This window comes from Canis lupus, chromosome 24, assembly GCF_003254725.2.
Source record: "Canis lupus dingo isolate Sandy chromosome 24, ASM325472v2, whole genome shotgun sequence".
Lineage (NCBI taxonomy): Eukaryota > Metazoa > Chordata > Mammalia > Carnivora > Canidae > Canis > Canis lupus.
The window spans coordinates 33,624,023-33,649,584 of record NC_064266.1 but is presented as its reverse complement, the minus strand read 5'-3'; the positions used below and the strand labels follow the sequence as shown (position 1 = coordinate 33,649,584).

Genomic DNA, 25,562 nt, shown 5'->3' with positions numbered 1-25,562 from the left:
CCACTTCGAGTTGCCTGGAGGTTCGGGGGGCGCAGGAGGGGGCGGTGTGGGCTGTGCTGTCCCCTTCTTTCCCTGCCTAGGGCCTTCTTCAGATGACTGGTCAGACTCTGAGCTTCCTGCACCTCTTGGGTTCCTGTTTGAGCCCCAGTGCCCTCTCGCTCACCTGCAGGCAGGAAGAAAATGGGTATGGAGCACTGTTCTGGGGCTTTTAGTGCTTTCACAGCCTGGGTTTGAGTTCTGTCACTTACTAGTTGTGTGACCTTAAGCAAATTACTTAACCTCTCTCTACCACAGTATTTGTATCTGCGAAATGGGAATAATCTCAGTTGTTCGGAACATGGAGTCAATATGGGTAACAGATTCAATTATATATAAGTGTTTGCAAATCATTTCAACAAGCGTGGAACCAGACCATAAATGAGTGATGGAACTAGGATTCACAGCCAGGTCTGTGTGCCAACCTAGGCCCGTGGAGCACAGGTGGAATGCTTACGGGCCTCTGGGCCCTGAGCTTTCTGCTCACCTACGTTGGACCGGCCACGAGCCCCTCTACCTGCAGTCTTTATAAAATGGGAAGGCTGGGCTGAGATCTGGCTCTGAGGTGCCAGGATCCCTGAAGCCTGGCCTGCTCCTGCGAGCTGGCTCCCCTGCTGACTCCCCTGTGGGAGGCCAAGTACTCCCAGGCAGAAGTGCTTTTAGGCACTCACAGCAGGTGGCGCCATTACACCACGTGGTGCCCCGGGCACCCCCTCGGCCAGCCAGCCCTCACGGTACAAATCCAGACTGGGGTCCTTGGAAGAGGACCGTGGAGTCTTAAGGTGGGGACCAGGGTGGGGCTTGTTATGAACTGTTCTAATCACATCGGAGCCACAAAAGCTCACTCTGTTAAGCCTAGGAAAATAGTTCTACTTTAGAAACAGGTCAACAAACTTCTGTAAAGGGCCGGATGGTCCCTGTCCGCCCTCCCCTCATAGCAGGAAGGCACACAGGCACAAAAGGTCATGGCTCTTCCATGGAAACCTTACTTACAAAAACAGGATTCTGCTTGCAGGCTCTAGTGCCAACCCCTGCTGTGGAAGAAGCTTAAGAATGATTGAGACCCACTCGCAGTCTTCCAGCGGGAGAAACTGAGGCCTAGGAGGGGGACTGACTAGCCTGAGGACCCCAGATCTCCAGGCTCAGGAGGAATTAGAGCGAGATCTGTGTCACAATGCAGACAGACTTCCCTTTGAGAATGGAGGTTAGACACCAAGGGCTCCCCTGAGGTGGGGCCTTATCTTTGCCTGCACCTCTGCCCCCCCTTGGATTTTTCCAGCTCAGAGGCCAGGATTAGAGGAAGCTCATGTGCTCCACACGCTCCACACCGGAGGAAGTGGGGAGAGCCAGCAAAGAGGAGGGGCCGGGGCCTCCTGCCTCTGCCAGAGAGGCTGCTCCTGGGCGGGAGAGCCTGCCACAGCCCCGCAGGCTCAGGTGGATGAGAGCTTCCTGTCTGCTCCCCCCACCGTCCCCCCTCTCCCCGCACACGGAGTAAGCACTGCTGTCTGGTGCAGTAATTACAGGGTGCAGAGCCAGGCCCGCACCGCCCGCATATTGGGTTCAATGACAGCCCCTCACTTAGCAGCAATTACCAGCTAAGCCTGGAGGAGGTCCCCCTCTCCTCCCCCACCCAGCCCACCCAATCCCCTGGCCTCTCAGGCCAGACAGTGGCCACTCTGGGCTGCGAGCCCCAGAAGCACCCATGCCATCTGCAGCCATTGCATCTCACGGCTGCAGCGTCGCCATGGCAACTTGGTGCTTGCACAGGTTGAGGGAAGCTGAGGATGTGACTTGTCTCTCTAAGGCTGTGGCGTCTGTCCCCACGCAGCCTCCCAACTCTGGGGCTTCTGCAGAGGAGGGAGGAAGGAGGGCTGACCTGCAGGTTCAAGTTTTAAGTGCTTACATGCCCACCGTCTCTCCCAGGGCCTGCAGTGGAAAGAAGGTTAATGCCCCTGATATATGAGGATGTCTGCAGTTGGGGTCAAGGTGTGGAGGAGAAGCCGCTGGGTCTGCCTGTGGGGGAGACCCAAGACAGGAGCAGGACCGAAATGCCTTCCTCTTCATTCTGGTAGCCTTCTCTGCCTGGGCTTGTGGGGGCTACCCCCATCTGGTTCTGCTCCTTGCTACTAAGAAAAACCTGAAAATCCCAGTGGCTGGAGAGTGGAGTCTCTTGGCACCAAGAGAATTGTCTTTGTGGTACTTACTTTCTGTGTTGAGGAAATGTTAATGTTGTCTGAGAGGAGTCCCCATCCCCAATCTATAATCCAGAGGACAGGGCAGCCCAGGTGGCTCAGCGGTTTAGTGCCACCTTCAGCCCAAGGCATGATCTTGGAGACCCGGGATCGAGTCCCATGTCATGCTCCCTGCATGGAGCCTGCTTCTCCCTCTGCCTGTGTCTCTGACTCACTGTGTGTGTATGTGTGTGTGTATTCTCATGAATAAATAAATAAAATATTTTAAAAAAATCCAGAGGACAGGGTGGGGACTCCCAGGGCATCCATTTGGGTCGACAAAATGGACCACTCAGCGACCACTGGCCACGTGCTGGACGCTGTGCTGGACGTGGGTTAGGGATGGGTGTCCTTGGAGAGAGAGTAAACTGGGCCCTCTCTCCCCCTAGCCCCAGGGAAGTGTGGAGGCAGGGGCCAAGGGATCTGGGGAAGAGATCAGAATGCACAATCCCTGGCCTCCCCAACTCCAGGTTATCTGTCCCCAACAACCCAGCGCAGTAGGGATGGATTGTACCTGTTTCAGAGCTGTGGAAACTAAGCTCGTGGAGGTTAAGCACCTCAATGATACAGATCAGCCTCCGGACCCCACCAGACTTGGATTTTCCTCTCCTCTCGGCCCTGTGATGAGGTATGTGTCTTGGGTGTGTTGCTGATCCCCTCTGGGCCTGTCTCCTTGTCTGTTAAGAAGGAATAGTAATAATCCATATCTCTGAACGAAGCTACTGTGTAGATGAAATAGACTCACATACGTAAAACAGCATAGCACTGGGGACATAGTGACCACGCAGCAGATGTCAACATCCAGGGTTTAACATCACTTGCCGGGTGATGAAGCAAGGGAGAGGCGCCAGCACTGGAGCCCAGGCCCTTCAAACCATCCTGCCTACGATGCCCAGCACAGTGGAGACACTTAGATATTTGATCTGTGAAGGAATTTCCAAGAGTGGAAATTAAAGTGGGGATTTTCCAGGTTTTGGGGACCTCAGTCTACTAAATGATTCCCCCTGCAAGAAAAGGCTGCCCGCTCCCCATCCCCAGCCGGCACCACCCATTCCTGCTGTCCCCCCAGCCTCCCAGCCATCCCCTTGAGCCTTCACCCTAACCACGCAGCCCTGACATCAACCAGGGCCCTTTGCCCCTGCTTTGTAGCAACCAATTAGCTTGACTTCTGTTCCCATGGTTATTTACAGCTTCGTTGGCAACTAGTACATTTCCCAGAAACAGGCCCACAGTGCTGGTCCCCCTGGCATCATCCCTCTGGCAGGACTGCCCCTTTCTCCTGGGTGTCTGATGAGGACTCTCCTGCTGGGACAACAGAGGGACAGACCAGAGAACCAAGAGGAAATGCACTAAGATGTATCAAGTAACTGTTCCTAGGGCGTCCACCATGCCCTCTGCCCAGTGAGAACTGCTAGAGGTACAGAAGTCATTAAGACACGGTTGCTGTCCTCAGTGAACTTCTGCAGGGCATTTTAATCCACTGGGTTCCCTGGGAAATAGACACAGAGCTGGAGATCAGTGTGGAGGACCTTGTTTAGAAAGTGCTCTGGGCGGGGGGGGGGGGGGGGGGGGGACGACACCTGCAGAGGGGAGGAGAAGGAGATGGGTTTGGGCAGGGGGAGGAGTCCAGCTGCGAGAAGGTCCTGACAGAGAGCTCTGGAGAGGGGATAGCCCTTCAGACTTATCCCACGTTGGGGTGAGAGATTTGGACCTTTGCACTTCCACATTGATCGGTCACTGGCAGTGGGCCTACCCTGAAAGAAGGCATGGCTTTGTGTGAGGCAGTTGCCTTCCAATTGAGACAATCTCCAAAGAGGGCTGACTCTTGAGAGCTATCTTCCAGCCAAGATCCCAGTAGCTGGGGCAATCAGTCTTTCAATCCCAGAGGGGGATCTGAGCAGCCCTTCATAGCATCCATCACTGCGAGGGCCATAGCCTGACTTCAGCTGACTTCAGAGATGACCAGAAATCTTTGAAGAGGGAAGCAACATCACATGTATGTGCATATATGCATTTTTCTGGGGGAGTCTCTTTGACCTCCAAAAGAATAAGAACTACTGGTCTTGGGAAAGCCAAGCATATGCAAAACTTTAAAACAACATAATCAGAGATGCAAACTATAGGTACTCAATAAATAGGAATGGGTGGATTGATGGATGGATGGATGATGGTTGGATGGATGGATGGATGGATGGTGAATGGATGGATAGGTAGATGGATGGATGGATAGGTGGATGGATGGTTGATGGATGATGGATGGATGGATGCCATAATAGAAGAATGTATGGGAGGGACAGAAAGGGGAGCGACCAATTCTGCCTGGGGCAAGAGGAGAGCAAAGATTCTCAGGAGGAGCTGACCCTTTTGAACAGAGTCTTGAAGTCTAGGAGTTGCCAAGCTGACAAAGGGAGAAAGGCTATCAGGCAAGGGAAAGAGCAGATGCGAAGACACAGAGGTATGAATGATTTCCTTCCCTCTTGCGTCCACCACTAGGGGTCCAGGTTATTAGCCACCCATTTTCCAGATGAGAAACAAGCTCTGAGAGGCCAGGTGACTTGCCCAAGGTCACTCACCTAGCTCCTCATCATAACAAGGAGCCACGGCCACCGGGACTCACACCTCCCAGGGCCGGCTGTCCACAGGGTGGCCCCCTGGTTAGAATGCCAACAGTCTCACTACCCTCTTGGGACTAGACCCCTCTGGTTAGGGGTGTCAAAAATGGCCCTGGACTGGCAGAGGGGCTGGCATGGGGCAGCCTCCCGCTGGCAATATTTTGCTCTGGGAGGAATCCCCCACTCAGCCAAAGCCTCCCGTCCTGTTCCAGGGCTGCCCCATGAATTAAACATGCCCCCGTGGTTAACTCGGTAATGCTTTTATTAATAGTTAATTACTCAACGCGCACTGGGGAAATGAGAGTCGCTCAGGCCTCGTAAATTAAGGCAGTGATCTTGTGAAGGAAGCCAATAGGAGTTCATTACCCAGCCCCTCCCGCCGCTGCCCCTCCGGGCTTGCCACTTAGCGGAGCTAAACGAGCTGTGCGCTGAGGGGGGACAGGGCCTCTGGGTGGAGGTGGGAGGCAGAGGGGGCTCTCTCCCTCCCCTGGTGTCCGCGGAGGGACCGGCCCACGGGCTGAGGTGTCCCCCAGGGCAGTGGCGCCTGGTCGTGGGCCTGTGTTCCCTGTCACTGCTGGGGACCCCCAGGGGGGTCAGGCGACCTAGGCCAGGGTGGGGCTCCCTCAGCCCAGGCCGAGAGGAGCAGAGCCCAGGCAGCCTCGCAGCCACCCTCCCCCACCGCGGCCTCTTTCACAAATGCCCAGACTTCTAGGTTTTTGTTGTGGCTGAAGCCAATTTCCCGTCCTGATTTTGCAGCTGAGCTGGATAAGGGGCCTGTTCTAACCTGGTTTGGCTCTTCTAAATTTAACTTGGCCAGTGTATTGTCTCCCAGGAGATGAAGCCCCTCTGTTTCTCTTCCTGGGAGACTGGAGCCAGCACCTGCTCTGAACCTACTATGTGCAGGTTCAGATAAACCGTTGTGATTTATCCACATGAGCTGTCATGTTTAGCCCTGACTTTGAGCCAGAGACACCCCCCGACCCTGGGTCTCCGTTTCTTTATCTGAACACAGAACGATATTACCTGGGTCAGGAGTATTCCATGAGGGAACAGGAGAGTGCCCAGCACTGGCCTCATGGGGGGAAGGCTCTCTGAGCGGCAGCCACGATCCTCCCCAACCATGTGCCATCTTACAGATGAGCATGTGAGGGTTTACATACGCGCTTTGTCTTACCTGAGGATCCAGAACTTCACAATGCCAAAGTTCACCACTTTCCTTCAGTGGAGGCAATGTGGGGAGCCAGTCACCCCTCTAGAAGACCACATCAGCCAAGTCCCAGGAAAAAGATCTGGGAAAGATCTGCCCTTCTGTCCCCAGGTCACAGAGTCTCACTAAGGCAGTATGGGGTGGGACCCAGGAACATGGGCTCTGCAGTGGAGCCGGCCCCAGTCCAAATCCTGCCATACCAGCTAGCTGTCACATCAGCCCCTTGAGCCTCAGTTTCCATTTCTGGCAAAATGGGTTCATGGTAACATCTACCTTCTTGTGAGGCCCTAAGGATTTCTGTTTGAAAGCGTGTGGCACCCAGCAGCATTCTCTCAGAGCTCCCTGCACCTGGGTTTCTTTATATGTAACCTGGGAAGAGCAAAATCCCTCCCTCACTGGCTTGTTGGAGGCCCCACAGAGATAATGGGCATCAGTGGGCCTTGCCAGCAGGAAAATGTAAAATAAGAGGAGCTGCTGGTGCTAATGGTCAAGGTCCCACAAAGGCAGGGTTTTTAGGAGAGCCTTGGGCGGTCAGACACTGCCCCGGGTGGATGCAACGACCTCTGGCCTGATGAGGACTGTCCTGGGTCAGGTGATGCAGAGGGTTGGGGACAGATTGCCTCTGATACACACGCTGCCACCAGCTGCTTTGCACACAGAGACCAGCCTCTGCAGTGACCCCCAAACTGCCAGAGCCACAGGCAGGCAGAGTCTGAAGCGGGAGATTGAAGCCTCCCCCGGTTAGGGCGCACGAGTCACTGAGGAGTGCGGCTCCAGGTTCATATATAATATGTAGCGTCAGATTTAAATGTCACTGCTGCAGGCGGCTGACCCGGGTTCCCACACAATGGGCCGCCAGGGGCGCCTACGCCGCCTCTTCATCTTCCTGGCGGTAGCTGACCAAAGGGAGGGGGATTTGGTTTCTTAAAAAACTAAACAGTTGTTGAGCACTCTGGCGTTGCCTGGGCAACAGCTGAGGGGGAGAGAGAAGCATCTTATTGTTTAAAGTTATTCTTGCTCGATTTCAAAGGGCTGCTATGGAAAAGACCGCATTCTCCAAGCAGCCTGGCTGGTCCCCTCTTCCCCCTGCCCGGCTCCTGCCCTCCCTCAGCCCCAGCCCCGCTTCCCAGCCAGAGGTCATGGCCATGCTGGACATCAGGGCCCCAGAGACAAGTCCCCTCCTGGACTCTGTGCTTTCATACCCAGGCCCAGTGGAGCATGTGCAGAATAAACACACCAACAACACACTGGCAGGGAGGACCGGCCCTTTCCCCAGCCATGGGGCTGCTTTCACAGCCCTCCCTGACCTGGGCATACAGACATCAGTGGGCTCAGTGACTTAGGAGTAGTAAGCTTGCAGTAGTGCCTGAACTTGGGGGGAGAGGGTCTTGGCCATGCAGCTGATTCCAGAGGTGGGCGTCTTGGTTTTCAAGCCCAGACAGGGGCAAGATAAAGGTGGCTGTGCTGGGTCGTTGCTTGGAGGCCACGGCTGAGTGTAGCCGCCAGGATTATTCAAGACCAGACCAAGTGGCATCCCACGGCCCTCTGCCCCCCATGCGACACGCTATTGGCATTGTTTACTCTTCTTCCTTCTCCATGAGACTGTCAACTCCCTGACAGCAGGGCAGCATCTATTCATCTCTGTGTATTCTTGTGAGTGTCTCAAATCCTTTCAGGACCAAAGCAAATGCTGGAAAGCCAGATGAGATGTACATATATTTTTAATTTAAAAATGTTTAGCTAGTAAAAAAAAAAAAATGTTTAGCTAGTGAACACATACACATGAGGCAGAGTTCAAAGGGTTCGAAAGGAATAAATACTCATGTTTCCTGATGCCTAATCTCCCTCCGTGAAGACAGTCATGGTTTCCAGCTTCTGATGTAGCCTTCCAGAGATACTCTGCTCACCTAGAAGTAAATAGGCATCAAATAAAATATACTATTCACATCTCTAACTCCTGTGTCTAGCACAGGGCTCAGTACACAGAAGATGCTTGATAGAAGTTTGTCAGATACGTGGATGCATAGACAAACGGATGGATGGATGGATGGATGGATGGATGGATGGATGGATGGATACATGGATGCACAAACAAAAGGATGGATGGATGGATGGATGGATGGATGGATGGATGGATGGATGGACAGATGGTAAGATACGTGGATGGATGGGCAAATAGAAAGATGGCAGGTGGGTAAGCAGGTGCAGTTCCTGTACTGTTCATTCTCTTTTTCCCCAGATAATCTGAATTGCCCCGTAAGAATTTCCTTGACAGAAAGATAGAGGCCCAGCATCAGACATGTTGAGCCTGAGGGGCTTGTGTTATTCAGATGGATACATTCAATAGGCAGTCGTGTTGTGGTTGTATCAGGTGGGAATTTTATTCTGCTAATAACAGAGATCCAACTGCAGTGGCTTAAATCCACAAAGGTTTTCTTTTCCTCATGATGAGAAGTTTTGATAGAGGTTCCGTCTTCAGGGATATCAGAGTTGAGGTTACTGTCATGTCTTTGACCTTACCTTCATGGTCTCTAAAAAGCTGTTGGGGGAAGCGGCTCCAGCCATCACTACCAGGGGGAGCCAGCATAAGCTAAAGTGCACAGACGTGAGAGCTCACGGCTCGCTCTAAGACCTGATGGCTCTCACCTCAAAATATTTCCAGGATGGAATCACCTCTCCCACTCCCACCCTGGTCCAAGACGTCACCATCTTCCTCCTGAAAGACAGCAGAGGCCTTGCTCCTGGTCTCCTGCTCCCCTCCGACCCACTGCTCAGTGCTCATCCAGAGTAACCCCCTAGTCAATAAATTGGAATGCATTGTCCCCTACAGTAGCTTCCCACACCACTCAGAATGAAACCCCAAGGCTCGGGGATCCCTGGGTGGCGCAGTGGTTTGGCGCCTGCCTTTGGCCCAGGGCACGATCCTGGAGACCCGGGATCGAATCCCACATCAGGCTCCCGGTGCATGGAGCCTGCTTCTCTCTCTGCCTGTGTCTCTGCCTCTCTCTCTCTCTCTGTGACTATCATAAATAAATAAAATAAAAAAAAAAAAAAAGAAACCCCAAGGCTCACCAAGGCCTGTGAGCCCTTGCTTGGTGCGGCCCCCACCCTCCCCATCCTCCACCCTGGTGGTCACTTTGCTCCAGCCACACTGGCCTCCTGGCTCCTTCCCACTCAGAGCCCTTAGACTTGCTGCTCCCCTGGCCCCCTGCCCCTGCCCAGAATGAACTTCACTCAGAACTTTTGTGTGGCAGCTCCTCTGCCTCCTTTGGGTCCCTGCTCAAATATTTCCCCAGAGAGACCTCCTGACCCTTCTACCTACACTCTGCCCCTCTGCATCATTCTGTACTCAGAGACTTAACCCATTTGGGAACATGAGTCCTTTGGCATCTAGTGAAGCCTATGGACCCCTTTACAGAATAACATGTTTTGTGGTGTTTTTTTTTTTTTAAAGATTCTATTTATTTATTCATGAGAGACAGAGAGAGAGAGAGGCAGAGACACAGGCAGAGGGAGAAGCAGGCTCTCTGCAGAGAGCCCGATGTGGGACTCGATCCCAGAACCCCGGGATCATGCCCTGAGCCAAAGGCAGATGCTCAACCACGGAGCCCCCCAGGCGTCCCCAGAATGATGTGTTTAAATGTGTAACAGAAAATACATAGACTCACAAAGGAAGTCAATGATATTGAAATAGAGTTTTCAAAATATTTACAAAACAAATGTGTGATAGAGTACTATATGTGCTTCTTTATTAACGCATTACATAACAAGAGCTAGCGGCAGTTCTATTAACTGTCACAATTTTGAAGCAGTGATGAGTATCAATGATATTTTGAAATGTCGACAACAACTGTAATGTGATAGGAAATATCTGATTTCTGCTGGTGACAAAGTCACAGGCATCGCTAATACTCCTGCAGTGTGTTGCCAACATTTATAATTGGAGAGAAATGCTGTATTTCAGTGAGAGGTTAGTGAAATAAAAATGTAATTTTCCCCCTTTAACTTCACTGACCCCCTGAATTCTGCCTATGAATTCCTTGGAGGAGTCTGGTTTAGTTTTGTTTTGTTTTTCTTAAAAAGCCCCTCTCTCTGTCTGACATTACACATTTGTTTGTTAACTTGCTTTACTGTCAGTTCCTCCCAGGAGGGCAGAGATTTTTATCTGTTGTGTTCTCTGCTGTATCTTCAGTACCTAGAACACTGCCAGGCACCGAAGTGATCAAGAAATATTTTTTAAAATAAATGAGCAAGCAAGGGATGAGGCTGGAGAGACAGGGTGGCTGGGGCCAGAGGTGAGGGGCCTTGAATGCTGCACTCAGGAGTGTGGCTGTGACCGGTGGCCAGGGCGTCAGTCACCCTGGCAGGGGAGATGGGCCAGGGAGAGGATGAGGCTGGCTGAGCCCACCTTCCAGAGGCAGCCTTCTGAGGGAGGCTCAGGTGTAAACTGCTCTGCATCCATCCTGAATGTCAGCAGTCACTTCACTCCCTGTCCCCTCCTTCCGGCCTCCCTGTCTATTAGATGGAGACCTTGGAGAAGCTGGGCCAAAGCTCTGCCATCATTCTTCAGCGTTTCCAGCAATGATGGTGCGCTGAGGGACAAGGACAGGGCCCCGGGGGAGGCGGGCACAGGGGTGGGTGGGGAAGGAGAGGCCCAGAGGCTCCTGACCCGCCTGAGGGGATGCCTCATTGGCAGCTACTGCAGAGGAGCCTGTTGTGTCAGACCCTGGAGGCAGGGAGAAGACAGGTCACCCCTCTGAGACCGAGGCTGGCTATTTGAGGTCACGGTTTTACAGCGGCCCGAGAATAGGGGCAAATAGCAAATTTCTGGAATCAGACCGACTTTGGCCATCTCTTCCTTAATTGCAGGCACTTGAACAGGCCACCTAAACATTCCACACCTCCATTTCCACTTCCCGAAACTGGAGAGAACATTCAGTGGAAAGACTAATGGATCTAAACCAGAGACTCAGTGCGAGGAGCGTGGGAGACACTCAACAAACCATGGCCCTCGTCACTGGTAACATAACAAATGACTGGACATTGGGACCCAGAGTCCCTCTACCACTAGCATTCCTTAATAATCCGCTCCATCTCCCTGCCCACAAAGGGTGGTAAGATAGAAGCCAATAAGGCAAGAGTGGAAAGAAAAACCAGGCCTGGAGACAGACAGATGTGGGTTCAAATCCAGCTGTGTGACCTTGGGTGAGTCCCAGCGCCTCTCTGATCCTCAGTTTTCTCGTTCATAAAACAAGTATAAGACCGTCTTCGTACAGCGTTGTGAGGGTTACTGGACAAGAAGGATGTGGGACAGGGCCTGACCCCAGGAGGGCCCTCAGTCCACAGAACCCTTGAACGCTGTTTGCAGTCCCAGCCCCGGGGCCCGGGAGACAGACCTTGGCGACGGTGCCCGCTTTTGCCCTGCAGTTCACACTTCGGGAATCATGCCCACGCACCCGGCATTCCCAGCGCCGCAGAGTAAACAGGACCGAGTGGTGGAGCCACATCCGACAAACAGGGAGCTCAGGTGGCCACAGAGTCCCAGAAGCAATCTGCTCAAAGGTCGCACAGCCGGCAAGGTTTAGGGCGGGCAAGAAGCCAGGTGTCTCAGCGCCCAGTTGTCAGATCAGCCACTTGGACATTCATTTACTCAACACATAGCCCCTGAGCGAGGCCTCAGATGCGACTTCTGCCCTCGAGAACCTTGGAGCCTGTGGCCTCAGGGCTCAGAGTCAGGACTCGTTCACACCCAGCAGTGAGAAGGAAAACCCACATCTGCTCCTGGGGGACAGGTCAGGATGCACCCTGAGTCCAGTCAGGGCTCCGTGTGCCCACCATGGGCAGTGGGACGGAAGCATAGCATCGAAGAGAAGAGTTCTCTGCTCTTGGGGATGAAAGGCACTGGTTCATACGCCCAAGGGTAGAAACTAGGATCCTCACATAAACAGGAGCCATAAACATTTTTTTAAAATTTTTATTTATTTATGATAGTCACAGAGAGAGAGAGAGAGAGAGACAGACAGACAGACAGACATAGGCCGAGGGAGAAGCAGGCTCCACGCACCAAGAGCCCGACGTGGGATTCGATCCCGGGTCTCCAGGATCGCGCCCTGGGCCAAAGGCAGGCGCTAAACCGCTGCGCCACCCAGGGATCCCGAACAGGAGCCCTAAAATGAAGAATCCTGTGGCCAAAAGCATTCAGGAATCTCCTGCCACGCTGAGAGCCATGCTGCTTTGGAACATACTACAGCCTCTCTGGAAAGTTCTGCAGGAAAGAAACCCGAGGCTTCCCAAATGCGCTTGACCGTGGGAACCTTTCTTCCAAGCCACCTCTACGACTTCGGAATATGCTAGAACGGTGGAAAGAACAGTGTCTAGAGTCAGTGCCTAGGGTTGAAAGCCCAGCCTTAGATGGGATTAGAGCTTCCTAAACTGTCAAAACATTATAACCCAGAGGAGGGAGAGTGACTTGCCCGAGGTCACTTACCATCCGACCTAGAATCCTGATCATCCACATGATTGATAATCTGTAAGACGCTCTTGAGGCATAGACTGCTTTGCTTTCCCTCTGACAGGGGTAGGCCTGACAACCTGCTGAATGGGTGTCACTTCAGGTCTACTGGTCCCTATAGTGAGTCCCTTTGTGCAGCTCACAAAAAGGTATCTGCTTCTCCTGAGTCAACAAAATTCCATGTCAGGGCACAGGCATTGATAAAGCATTGTATCGGCTACATTTCAGTCCCCACTTGCCCGCTGGGCCAACTATCCTTGTGTAAGATACAACCTGTACAACTGTACATGGCAACCCTTGTTAGCCCCCTTTCCGTCATTCTATCTCATTCCTTCCACCCTTGTTCCGTTCATGTGAGTGGTGCCCTCCCCTGGGATGCCAAGTTGAAGCTGGCATGGGAACAGTCGTTGGGCTGCACTTCCCAAACCCCAAAGCGGCAACGGCCAAAGGTGCTGACTCAGCAAACTTTAATTTATCTCACAGGCCAGGGGTGCGCATGAAGCAATTAGTGAAATAATGGTTATGTCGCACTAAAAATTATTTATAGAGTCACCATGCACACAGCTGTGATTAAATTAGACAAGCAGGGGGACAGCATCCAAGGTCCAGACTCCAGCCGGCTGGGGCTGAGATGGGGTGGCTCCCCCTGTCCATCCACTCACCCCCTGCCAGCCGGGTGAGCCAACCATGACCCGGGGAGGGATGAGGAAGGTCTGCACAGCCTCGGGCATGGCAAGACGACGCGGCCCAGATGGTCTAAGCCACCAGGATCCCAGAACATGAGTAAATCCGGGGCTTTCACACGTTTGAGGCTTAGCAGTCGCCAAGCAGCTTGGCCCCTGAGAGCCCTGGGCCAAGCTGGAAGCCATAGATCCATCCAGCTGACTCCTTCTACAGGTGGCAAAACCGACGGCCAGAGATTTCTTCCTTCTTGCTCCCCCATAGGTGTCAGGAGGCCCAGCCCTGGGTCCTTGGTGAGCCCTTTACCTCAACCTGGACCTCAGTGTGTCCCCTGTGAGTTAGCGTCGGACAGGGCGCTCCTACAGGCGGGACAGATATTTACTGAGCACCTACTGCGTACTGGGCACTGTTCTACAAATATGTATTTATTGTTTTATTTATGTTTATGTGTATATTCTTATTTAGCTCCTCGCATCATTCCTGTAAGGTAAGTATCCTTGTTCCCACTACGGATGGAGACTCTGAGGTTCAGAGAGCTGAAGATGTTTGCCCACAGCCGCACAGCCGGTGAGGGCAGGCTGTTTTCTGAAGGCCCATCAGACTCCAATGACGGAGCGTCGCAGGGCTTTGAGTCTACCGGGGTGTCTTCTGGGTGCCCAGCACTGTGCTGGATGTGATGCTGGAAAAGGATAACAGGGCTTCTTTGACACTGGACACTGAGCCAGACACGGGCCATGCATCATCTCGTCTCGTCGGCAGCCCCTCTTGCACATGGGGAAACTGAGCCACAGAGGGTTCCGTGAGTGCCGCCCAGCCCGCAGCCTGTCTGGGTTTGTGGTGGTCAGCAGGTCTCCATCCCTCACCGCGATGCAGGCAGCCCCCTATGTTGGAGCTGCACACTTGCCCAAAGCCCAGAGCTCCCGGCGCAGGGGGCCTGAGGGGTGGCAGCCAGGGTAGGGAGTGTGGGTTGCGGTTGGTCAGGAGGCCCGCTTGGCTCCCAGCCCAGCCCCTCGGCCACCCCCAGACTCCCATCCCTGGCACTTCCATCCCTCCCCCTCTGAGCTAAAGAGGTTTCGGACCATTTCACAAGAGTCCTAGCCTTGGTCATCCTGTAGCGGCTGGGGCCCTTCTGGGCCTCCCTCCAGACAAGCTCCTGGAGGCTGGGAGGAGCGGGTGACTGAGCAGGGCCCACAGAGTTCCGGCCTCCCCAGCAGCCTTCTCCTCCTCTTCTCCAGCACTTCCGGGGCCTCCCACATCAGCTCCTCTCCCCGAGCAGGTGCCCTCCGTGCAGTCACAGGACCAGCCGAGCTCCAGGGGTCCCGTGCCCGGTGGCACTCCCAGGTCTCCACAAACCTTACCCCTGGGATCCCAAAGGAGGAGAGCAGAGAATTGACAGACGAGCTGGGGGACTCTGATGCCCCCATCTCCCAGGAGGTACCCCCACCCGTGCCCACCCAGGGAGGAAGCTTCGAGACCCCACAGAGTGCACAGTCCCCCTCGCTGCCCCCTGCCACTGCCCAGGATGGCTCCTCACCCCAGTCAGGGCTGGCCTCTGGGTTCTCCCGGCTGCGCACGGGTCCAGTCCCCTCTCCCGGGTCTGTCCTGAGTCGTACTGCTGCCTCCGGCCACTTAGCATGCAGCCCTGGTTGTTCGGGCTGCAGCAACCAAATGAGATTAGCTTGCCCGCTAAAGCAAGTCCCCACTCGCCGCCACCCACGGCCGCGCACCGCCAGCTGTTGTGGCGAGCCTCCCACGGCCAGGCGCGCCCAGCCAGGCCCTGCCACCTCTCCCCGCAGCAAACCTCAAGGCCAGGGGGGGCAGTGGGAAGAGGAGGAAGGATCCCGTCCAGCTGGGGAGATCCCCTTCCCCCAACGGACCCACCCGGAGTCAGCAGGGGGTGGGGCGGGGCGGGGGCGGCGCAGAGGGAGACCGACAGGATTAAGGCTGCTTCCTGGCTTCCTAACCCTTGCCGATTCTCCTGCACCAGATCTGGGAGGAGCACCCCGGCCCCTTGCCCTCCCAGGAATCCCCGGAGACCAGCCCAGCTGGGATTCCCTCCATCCCTGCTGCTCTGGGCATGGGCATCAGGCAAGAAGGTCTGCGCCAGCCCTGGGCTTCCCTGTCACCCTCCTGGCCAGGGAAGGGGAGCAGCTTGGCCCCTCAGCCCCAGTCCAGCCCTCGGGGAGCTCCCAAGGGCCTATGAAGGAACTTGGTGAGATTTTCAGCAAGTCTGAGTTCCCAGCCAGGCCCCCTGAGAGGTGAGAGAGGCTCCTGAGGACAGGACTGGGTGAAGGGGTCTCGGAAAGGGGTGCACCAAGGACCCCACCTGGGCTCTTACAGACCGCTGCAGCTGCTTCCCTGGCTGCACCCCGGGCCAGCCTCTCCCTAAGGGCTCTCTACCCCACAGGCTACCTGCCAGGCCAGCAGTGACAAGCTCCTGGGGCCACTCCGGTGGTCCCGAGCCTCCCTGGGGCTTCCCTGGAGCCTGGCAGGGTCCTGCCTGTGAGCTCTGAGCTCTGGTACCTGCTGGCCGGGGTGGCGCATCCCTGCCATTATTCCATCCACCTGCCAGTCCGGTTGAGGGGGTGGTGTCCGGTGGAGTTGGAGGGTGGCCTGGTGTGAAGGAGGGGCTCTTCCTCTCCTTGCCCGGAGGGGAAGGCCCCCAGGACCCCCTCACCGACCCCACACACCATCTCCTTCCCCAACACCCCTCGCCCTGCCCATCTGCCGACTGCGTAAGGGAGGCCAAGCACCGGCCCTCCCGGAGCCTCCTCCTCCCCGACCACGCATGGGACTGGTCCCTGCCCGCGCCAAGAGGGGCCCCGTGCCTCAAATGAAATCACCACCGGGCCTGCCCCGTGAATCCCAGGGCCACCTGGTGGACTTCTGTGATGGGGACTGAACCTTGTGGGTCTCCCCTGCGCTCGCTGGCCTTGCCCACCAGAGGCTCCGCAGGCCGCTGCCCCAGCGGTGCTGACGCTCCTCAGCCCAGTTCATTCGGACCAGAACTGGTCCCTTCTGGCCTCCGGCCCGGGGCAGAGGGAGGGAGCCTCACCAGGCGCAGGCAGGGGGTGTGGATTAGAAACCATTGCTTCCACCTGAATTGCCTCCCCCACCCCTGCCAGCTGGCCTCTGCTCCACCACCCCCTTCCTTCTGCTCCGGGTTCCCTCCCAGCCCCACCCCTTCTCCGAAAGCCCCGCTGGGAGAAAGCAGGACTCAGGGATGCGGGATAGAAGCACCACGGAGAGAGGAAAGTGGGGTGGGCAGGACCCCAACCTCCTGGGGGACCGGCAGGCAGAGGTGGGAGACACGTCCGGCGCTGCCAGCTCCTGCAGAGAGGTGGACCCCACCGCATTCGTTCCCCCACCTGCTCCTGGGCCCAGCTGGCCGGGTTGGTGCCTTCTCCTCCCGGCTGGCTCCACTCCAGCCTCCACCTTGGCGCCTCTGTACGGCCCGGAGCAGGGCCCTGATGGCCAGAGCAGAATGCTGGGCTGCAGCCCACGGGTGCTTGGAAGCAGCCCCAGTGAGTTCCTGGCAGAGCCGGGCTGCAGGTGGTGGGGAACAGGCCTCGGGTGGCCGGGGGCAGCCAGCTGTGCAATCAGGCGGGCTCTCACCAAGTCCAGGTCCAGCTCGAGTGAGCAGGGAGGTGGGCAGGGCCGAGGCCTAGGAGAGCAGAGGGAGGCTGCCGCCTCACCTGTCTCCAGCTCCCCAGGCAGGCTAACTGGGAGTGTCCCGTGGCGGCTCAGCACGAGCCAGGAAACTCCGAGGGGGTGCAGGATTCTCAGCTGGGAGCTGGGACCCAGCCATAACCCTCTTCAGCCCCCGTGGCACAGCCCAGCCGAGCCCTCAGGACTGATGGAGAATCAGAAGCTAAATGCTGCTGCCTCCCCACCCGAGCTGGTTCTGGCTTCCCTTTCCCTGGCTTCCGTCTACAGCCTGGAAGTCCAAGACTCCCACCAACTGGCCTCCGGCCCCTAACCAAGCAGAAGCCCCTTCCCTCAGTCCCTGCCTCCCCCACACCTCCTCCACGTTGGCACCCATCGCTAGGGCAGACTTGGGGTGGGTGGTCATAGGAGCCAGGGAGCCCAGCAGGAGGACCCTGGCCCAGGATCATGTGGCCCCAGACCTTTCAAAGTCACTCGGCCCACCCTCCCCAAACACACACACACACACACACTCACACTTTCTTTTGGATCATTCAGAATGCGTTGGTGAATCTCAAGTTCACATATTATTAGCTCCAAAAACATCTTAATCGAACCCCCATCTTACAGGTGGGGAAATCAAGGCCCACAGAGGGAATGGACTTGTCCAAAGTCACATGACCAAGTAATCCCTCTAAGCCCTGCCAGTCCTTCCCTCCCAGAAGGAACCTTCCTCGAGAGCCCCCACTGTCCTGAAGACTCTCTTCCCAGACTTCCCAGGTCCTCCTGGCCTCCTGGCTCACCTGGGCCTCCCAGACCTGGCCAATGGCAGGGCCCCAAAGTTAATAAATCAAGGTGACTTTGGGGACAAGTATAGGCCTCTTTCTCTCTCGTCCCTCCCATTTGCATAATCCTGGCTGGCAATATGATAATGATGTTTGTTAAAGACAGAGCACAATAAATTAATACCGTTAAGTTGTTGCTGCAAAATGCAAAGCAGGTAATTTACTGCCAGCAAGGAACGGAGCCTTTAAACTGTAATGGATTAACTTTCCCAGCAGCAAATGTGTCCCCCGAGGGAGGGAGTGGGGGAGGCAGGGGCGGGGCTGGGTTGATGGTAGGGGGACCTGCCTGCTTCCCAGCGTGTGGGTCTAAGGTGTCCAGGCCCCAATCCTAAGTCTGCATCGGATGTCAACCCCTTCCCCATTGTACAGAAGGGGAAACTGAGTCCTGAGTGGAGTAGGGAGCTGTAGAAAAACACAGCAAGACCCTGGCAGTGACCCAGGACTCCCTGGGACAGCCCATATCCCTCTGGAGGAGAGGCCTCCAGATGCCTCATCTGTGCACCCACTCTGGGACCCTCCGAAGGAGCCCCTGTTGCAGACCCTTCTCTCTTGATAGTGACTAGAGAGGTCTCACCAGGCCTCATCCAGGCCACACAGGTGACTGAGCCCACAGACCAGAGGGGGCCCAGCCCCAGAGTCAGTCCCAGCCCAGGACCCTGTTCCTCCCTCCTCCAGGGGTGATGGGGTAACAGCAAGTGGGGAAGGATCCTTGTTCAGTTAGGACCCCGGGGAGGAGGATGAGGGAGGCGGACAGTAGGAACGGAGTGCCCAGCCCTGACATGATGTCGCCCCCACCCCAGTTTCCCTAAAACAGGGCCCCCAGGTCCAGGGAGGAGAGGGGGCTGAGGGGGAAGGAGGGAGGGGAAATGAGGAGGGGAGAGGTTAGTTCTGTCTGGGGAAGGGGGCAGGGGAAGCTGGGTGGTCAGTGGGAAGATAAGTCGTGGGAGAGTGGGCCCCTCTCAGGGGCAGTCCCCCCATCCCTGCTCAGACAGCCCTGGTCTCTGGGAGGGTTGCCGCAGCCTCAGCTCGGGGCGGGCCGCCAGGCGGGTGGGCGGGTCTCGGGGACCCCAGCAGAATTCTAATTTCCCATTTATCTCTGCAGCCTCTCCAGCTATATTAAAGGGGCGATGCTCTGCAGTCAGCTCCCAAGCTAATTGGATTTGGGCCTCCACTCACTCCCGGGCAAGGCAGGGGGTTGGGGGACCTAGGCGGCCCTGACTGCTGCGGGGAGGGGGTGCAGGAGACAAGGAGGGGGGCTGGGCTCAGTGTGGGGGGCTGGGGTCACAGTCCCCACTGTGTGCCCCTCTCTGGACCCTCGCATCCCCTCATCATTTCCTAGGTGTCAGGCACTGTTCCAAGTGTGCTACGACACACACCAGACAGCACCCCTCTCTGCTCCACGGCCCAGCCAGCAAGTATTCTGTTCCACCATACAGTCGAGTAAACTGAGGCATGGGTGTTTTCTGGAACCTTAGCTTCTAGAGAGGAGCGACAATGAATCTTTCAAAGAGCCTGGAGTCCTATTTTTAAAAGCCTAGTTACACTCAAACAGACCCAGAGTGGGGGTGGAGCTCCTCATGCCCATTTCAAAGATAGGGAAACTGAGACCTGTTTCACAGCTACTTTTAGCTTTAGAATTTTGTTTTAGAGAGGGGAGGGACCCAGGAGAGGGAGAGAGAATCTTAGGAAGGCTCCATGCTCAGCTTGGAGCCTAACATGGGGCTCGATCTCATGACCTGAGCTTAAAACAAGAGTTGGACACTTAATTGACTGAGCCACCCAGGTGCCCTAGCTTTAGGGTGCTGTTACTCTCAGGAAGGCTCCCTTCCACTCCCATCCTTGGGTCCGCACACAGGCCGAGCTGGAGAGAGGGCCTCACTTCCTGAGCACAAATTCATTCCCAAGAGAACCCCAAATGCAAGTCATACACATTTACAGGTCCAGGGTAGAGGGACAGAGAGGAGAGAGGAGCCTGTTCCTTGGTGACCCTGGAGCCGGGCAGGCCCTTTAAACACGTGCCACCCCCATTCATTGTCACAACAGCCTCACGAGCCAGCGTGGCTCCTGCGACCATTTTACAGACTAAGAACCCGGGGCTCCTGTGAAGTGCTTTGTGCAAGCTTTCACGGGGAGAACCTGGTCAAGCTGGGCTTCGAACCCAGAATCTGAGCTCTTCACAGCACGCTCTCCCGTGCCAGAGAGAGCCGGGACTCAGAAGTTCCAGTGACCAAGGTCCTGGAACCAGGGCCGGACACGGTGACAGCAGTGAAAGGAGCTCTGGGCTGGGGACCGGGGGCCCTGGGTTTAAATCTCTGCTTGGCCCCAGACTCACTGTGTGAAACTTGATTTCTCTGAGTTGAGCCGCAAAATGGAGATAGTACCAGCGCCAGGCCTGCCGGGTGATGCGTTACAGCAACTGTAAATGAAGTACGGTCGCGGTCGCCGTGCCTGGCACACAGTAGGTGTTCAAGCAAGGCTGGCTGTCATTTCTGTGGACGAATTCACACCAGCATCCGACCGCTGGAGTAGCAGTGGAGGGGGGGACGGGGAAGCGTGGCCTGCTCCACAGTCTCCAACGTTGTCAGAGCTAGAAGCTCTTCCACATGGGGAAACTGAGGCCCAGGCCACAACTCAGCCCCGAGTCTGCTGGCAGCCTCCCTGCTCCGGCCGGGGTGATGGTTCTCCTTTCAGTCTCCTTTTGCCCGGCGTGTCTGCTCTGTCCGTCCAGCGTCCCTCCCTAGGAGGCAGCCGGATGGCTGACCCCGGCAGCCCTTGGTCTTCTAGCAGCTCCCAGGAACCAGCCTGCATAAATGCAAAGAGACCCCCCTCTGGAGGCTGCTCTTCCAGTGTCCCCCGTTCAAAGGTTAATTTTGCCAGGGCCTGGATAAATCTTCCTGTCGCCTCCCACCCACCCAGCTCGAGAGACGACGTACATTTCCTCTTATTGCGAGGTGACACTTCCATCCTGAGGTAGTGGCTGTTGATTTCAGGCAGCGCCCAGAGTGGAGTTCAGTGAACAACCAGGACTTGTCACCCCCCATTTTGCCACTCAGTCCTCTTCGAGTCATGGGGCCAGACATCACCACCTGCCCTTCCAGAAGAGGTGTCGGGACGCCCCATCCCCACACTTTCAGCATCTCAGGCCACACCTCCCAGACCCCCAACTGCCGAGCACCTGTGCCTCTTTACCTGAGGCTTGCTCAGGCCTCCAGAGTCCCTGGAAGAGCCGTGGAATAATAACGTCTGGGGAGGAGCTGTTAATTACTGACTCTTCACAGTGGGGCTGCCAGCACCCCAGCTCCCTCACTCTTTGGGGGATAAATACTCCAAGGTGTGAGTTCTACACTGGCTCCTAGAATTCCCTGGTGGAGTTAAGCTCCAGATGTCCTCTGTGATAATGGGATTGATCACGCCCCCCTCATTGGCTGCCTCCCTTTACCCCCCTGCTGCTGCTGCTGCTGCTGCTGCTTCCTAGGATGACATCCCAAACAAACTACTTGCCCTTGAATCCTTTTGCAGGAACCCAAACTAAGATACTCACCAACATTTTTTAGCAGCTCAAGATGTAATGCACTCTAATCAGCAATGGAGATACAATAGAGATCCGACATTTATCAAATGCCTACTACGTGGCAGGACTGTGTATTTCTTGCTCCTAGATCAATTTCTCATTCGAGCTGCAACACATCTCTCGGAAGTCTTATCCCAGTTTCACAGAGGAGGAAACAGATGCCCAGAGAGGTGAAGTGACTTGTCCAAGGTCACACAGCCAGTAATGTGTCAATACCCAAACTCAGCCAGCACACTCCCTCAGCCTCCTCCAGGTAGAGGCAAGAAATGGAGCCAAGGATTCACCTCCAGGTGTGATCAACAGTTTGGATGGGAAAATGTCTTTTGAGGGCTTCCTGTGGGGCAGCTTTCTGCAAGGTGCTGAGGACATTGCAATAAGAAGATGTAATTCTTGCTCTAAAGGGGGCTAGAGCTCTAATGGCGGAGTCAGGTGCAGGAAGACTGTATAGCTGGGCCTGTCCCACTGCACTGCAGCATCTTCCCTACAACACCCTCTTCTTAGAATCTTGGGACATTTGTGCTGGGAGGCAGGCAAGAGATTGTCTGTTTCAACACCTTCATTTTATGGATAAAGCAACTGAGCCCCAAGAGAGATGGGGACTCACCTGAAGTTGTATTACAGGGCCGGGCTCTTGTCTCTGAATTCTGCTGAACATCACCCCTGCCCCCTCCCTGTGCCTTAGTCTTGCCCTGCAATTCCTCAAGAAAGCCAGAGGATCCATCAGGCTTACAAGCAATTCTCAAAACTTAAAGTCAAAGATATATATGTATATATATATATTTTTTTTAATGCATAAAATGTTTATATTTCTGTGCAACCTAAGGAAAAAATAAATGTACAGACGTAGGGGGAAAAGATTTGCATATAGCAAATAGGTAAAGGGTTAATAGCCTTAATATGCAAAGAGCTTTTACCAATCAATAAGGCAAAAATAAGCAACCATGGGGAAAGTAGACAAAAGATAGGAGCAGGGGACATCAGTCTAAGGAGTTGATGCCAGAGCTTGGGACTTCTGAGGAGCCTGAGGGTGGTAAAACTGTTATTACTTGTTGAATAAATGCTTATTCATTATTAAAAGATCCATTTGTAGTGTGGGTTACACATTACTGCCTGTTAAACCATTAAAATCCTGGGAGTCCTCCCAGATGCTTTATTTACAGTTACAATCGTAGAAGAAGGTGGCCAAATGCCAGAGCCATGGCCTGGTGGTGGGACCCAATCCCTGCTGGTCCCCCAGCCTTGTGCCTGTGGTTTCTCAGCCCCAAGCAAAATGGCCTTAGAGCCGAGTCGCCCCTACAGCCCGGACAGGGCAGACCAAGGAGAAACATGGCTGGAAAGCCGGGATGCCTGGGCTCAGACCCTGGCCCTCCCTCGATTGTCTGTGTGTCTACCACCTCCATTTTTGGACCTCAGTTTTCCTATCCATAAAATGGGTGGATTGGCAGCAGTGATATCAGAGGTGACTCTAGCACTTTTGAGCTAGCATGTGAGGGGAGGTGGGTGAGTGGCAGGGGGAGATTTGGCACCTACCATCTTCCCTGTCCCCACCTCCATGCAACAGGGCAGCTGCTGACGTCATCAACTAGGACTCAATTAAAGAGCCCTTTCAAGTGACTTAAGACAAAGATGCCACTTTACAGGTGAAGAGACAGAGGCCAGGAGAAGAGCAGGGACTTCCAGGGAGTCACCCGGCCCAGTAAGAACAGAAGCGGGACCCTGCATGCCTCCTCTGTCTCTCCCTGAAAAGCAAGCAGAGCCCAGAGGCAGCCGCAGAGCCCGCGTTCTGCAGTCACCTGCTCCCTGCCTTCTTGTCCCCATCTCTCAGTCTCCCCCTCCTCCTCCTCGATTCCGTGGTGCTCCGTCCAGCTCAGTGCCATAAGCACCTTGTACTCTGAGAGTCTTCCCAGCCAGGAGACTCCCTCCTCTCTGCTCTGAAGGCAAGCCCGGCCCTGAGTGAGTGCCCCAGGGGACTCTATGCTGCCTGCAGGTTGCTATTAGCCATCCAGTTCTTCAGATGGAGCATTGCCCTCTTCGAGAAGTCCCCAGGAGGGGCACCTGAATCCTACAGAACACCTGCTGTATTTCATCCCGAGCTTTGTATCCTTTATCTTCATGACTCCTCTTCTGTGTGCCCGGTACTGGCGGTGAGGAGATCAGTGTTGGGGACCAGCTTCTGCCACTTACTGAGTGACCCCAGGCAAGCCTGTAACCTCTCTGAGTTTTTCAGTGAACAGCACTTTGTTGAGGGAACAAGTAGATCATAAACGAAACGTGTGATAAGCACAGTACCCAGGACATAGGGGGAGGTCAGTAGAGAGCAGCTGCTGTCATTACCTAAACAATGAGATTCATGTCTACCTGAGGTTCCCTGGGAGGAGGACTGACACACGGCATCTAAAGCATATGGCAAAAGAGCAGGGGCTCATTTAGGACCGTCCTGGCCTGAGACCAAAAATGGCATCAGTGACTCAGACAGAGGCATTCAGCCCCTGTGTGGTCCAGGGGCCCACCCTGGCGGCTCCCAGTGTGCACTGGGGAGATGGCCACCTTGTCTGTTCCCACCTGGGGCTGGCCTTGGGATCTGATCCAAACTGGGGATGCCAGCATCAAGGGTGGGTGGGAGCCCAGAGACCAGAAAGATGCACATGATCAATACTAAGCCAATCTCTTACAAGATTACCCTGGCCTCTGCTATCCAGTCGTAAAGAAAATCACTCAGCACGCTAGGGAGATGTGAAAAATGCCACGGATTACAGTTTGGGATGTTCCGAGTGAGAGTAAGTGAGTCCGGGATTGTTTCCTGCAGTAAATAATTCATCCACTTTAAGTTTCGTTTTTTCTTGCCCGCGCCTTCCCTCCCGCCCCCTCGGTCTCACGGCCTCTCCCGCCAGCCAGCTCGTCTCAAGCCTGATGTCTTCAAGCCTCCCACCCCCACCTCTGTCCAGGGCACCCCCGCAGCCAGCAAGGAGCTCGTAATACAAATGTTTTGAGTCTGTTAATGACACTAATCGCCTTTCACTGCTAATTAGTAACGCTGCCAAGAAAAACTTCTTTGTTACCAAGGCTGAGGACCACCCAGGCAGGAGAGCCTACTTGGGGCAGCCACGGGGAAAAGCTGTAGCTACACTGGGGAAGCAGACAGAGCTGGAATGGGGTACAGGACCAGGAAGGCTCCCTGTGCTGGACTGAGGGTAGTCTGGCCAGGGACAGCTCCTACCACAGAGGACCCCGTCCTCTTGCCTCATCTGCTACATCATTCAGAAATGACAGCTTGAGAGGGGGTGGGGGCTGGGGCCAAGCCAGGAAGCAGGGAAAGAGATGGGGCTAGGGATGGCCCCTTGACCACCAATATAGTCACTTCAGGATCCCAGATCAGAAGCATGGATCCACCCCAACCTTAGAGTCAATTCTGAGACCCAGGACACCAGAAATGGCCGATGGCGGGCACCTATGTGGAATCTCTTTGCATCCCAACAGCTGGGTCTGCTGCAGAGGGCCACTCAACAAGCAGACCCTGGCCTGGGGGCTGCTGGGCGCCCAAAGGCACATCAAACTCCCCCCTGATCTCCTGGTACTCATAGCTGGTGTGTGATGAATGACAGCCAACATTTGTTGAGCATTTACTATGTGCCAGGCACTATGCCATGATGCTAACAACTTATGGACAGTCACTGACTCCTCCCAACAATCCTGTGAGGTAGATACTTTTTCAGTCTAAGGTTCATTTTTTATTTTTTTATTTATTTTTATTTATTTTTTTTTAATTTTTATTTACTTAAGATAGGCACACAGTGAGAGAGAGAGAGGCAGAGACACAGGCAGAGGGAGAAGCAGGCTCCATGCACCGGGAGCCTGACGTGGGATTCGATTCCGGATCTCCAGGATCGCGCCCTGGGCTAAAGGCAGGCTCTAAACCGCTGTGCCACCCAGGGATCCCTAAGGTTCATTTTTTAAATTAAAAAAATGTTTTGATAGAGACCCTTCTTATCCCCATTTTGCAGATGAGATATCCGAGGCAGAGAAAGATCAAGTAATATGTCCAGAGTCACAACAGGGCAGAACCAGCCATAGACGCAGGGAGCCTGGATCCATACATAGCCCACGTGATTTATTTTTTTATTTTTTAAAGATTTTATTTATTTATAAGAAACACAGAGAGAGAGGCAGAGACACAGGCAGAGGGAGAAGCAGGTTCCATGCAGGGAGCCCGACATGGGCCTCCA

The 25,562-nt window shown here is 54.8% G+C and overlaps 1 long non-coding RNA gene across 1 annotated transcript; it reads right to left on the bottom strand.

The window, feature by feature from the left end:
- Positions 1-12,055: 12,055 nt before the first annotated feature.
- On the bottom strand, positions 12,056-15,136 carry LOC125753547 (uncharacterized). Its single transcript, XR_007405636.1, has 3 exons — positions 14,813-15,136; positions 12,574-14,638; positions 12,056-12,436 (listed from the first exon to the last, which is right to left on the bottom strand). It is a non-coding gene; the product is annotated as an uncharacterized LOC125753547 (long non-coding RNA).
- Positions 15,137-25,562: the final 10,426 nt, after the last annotated feature.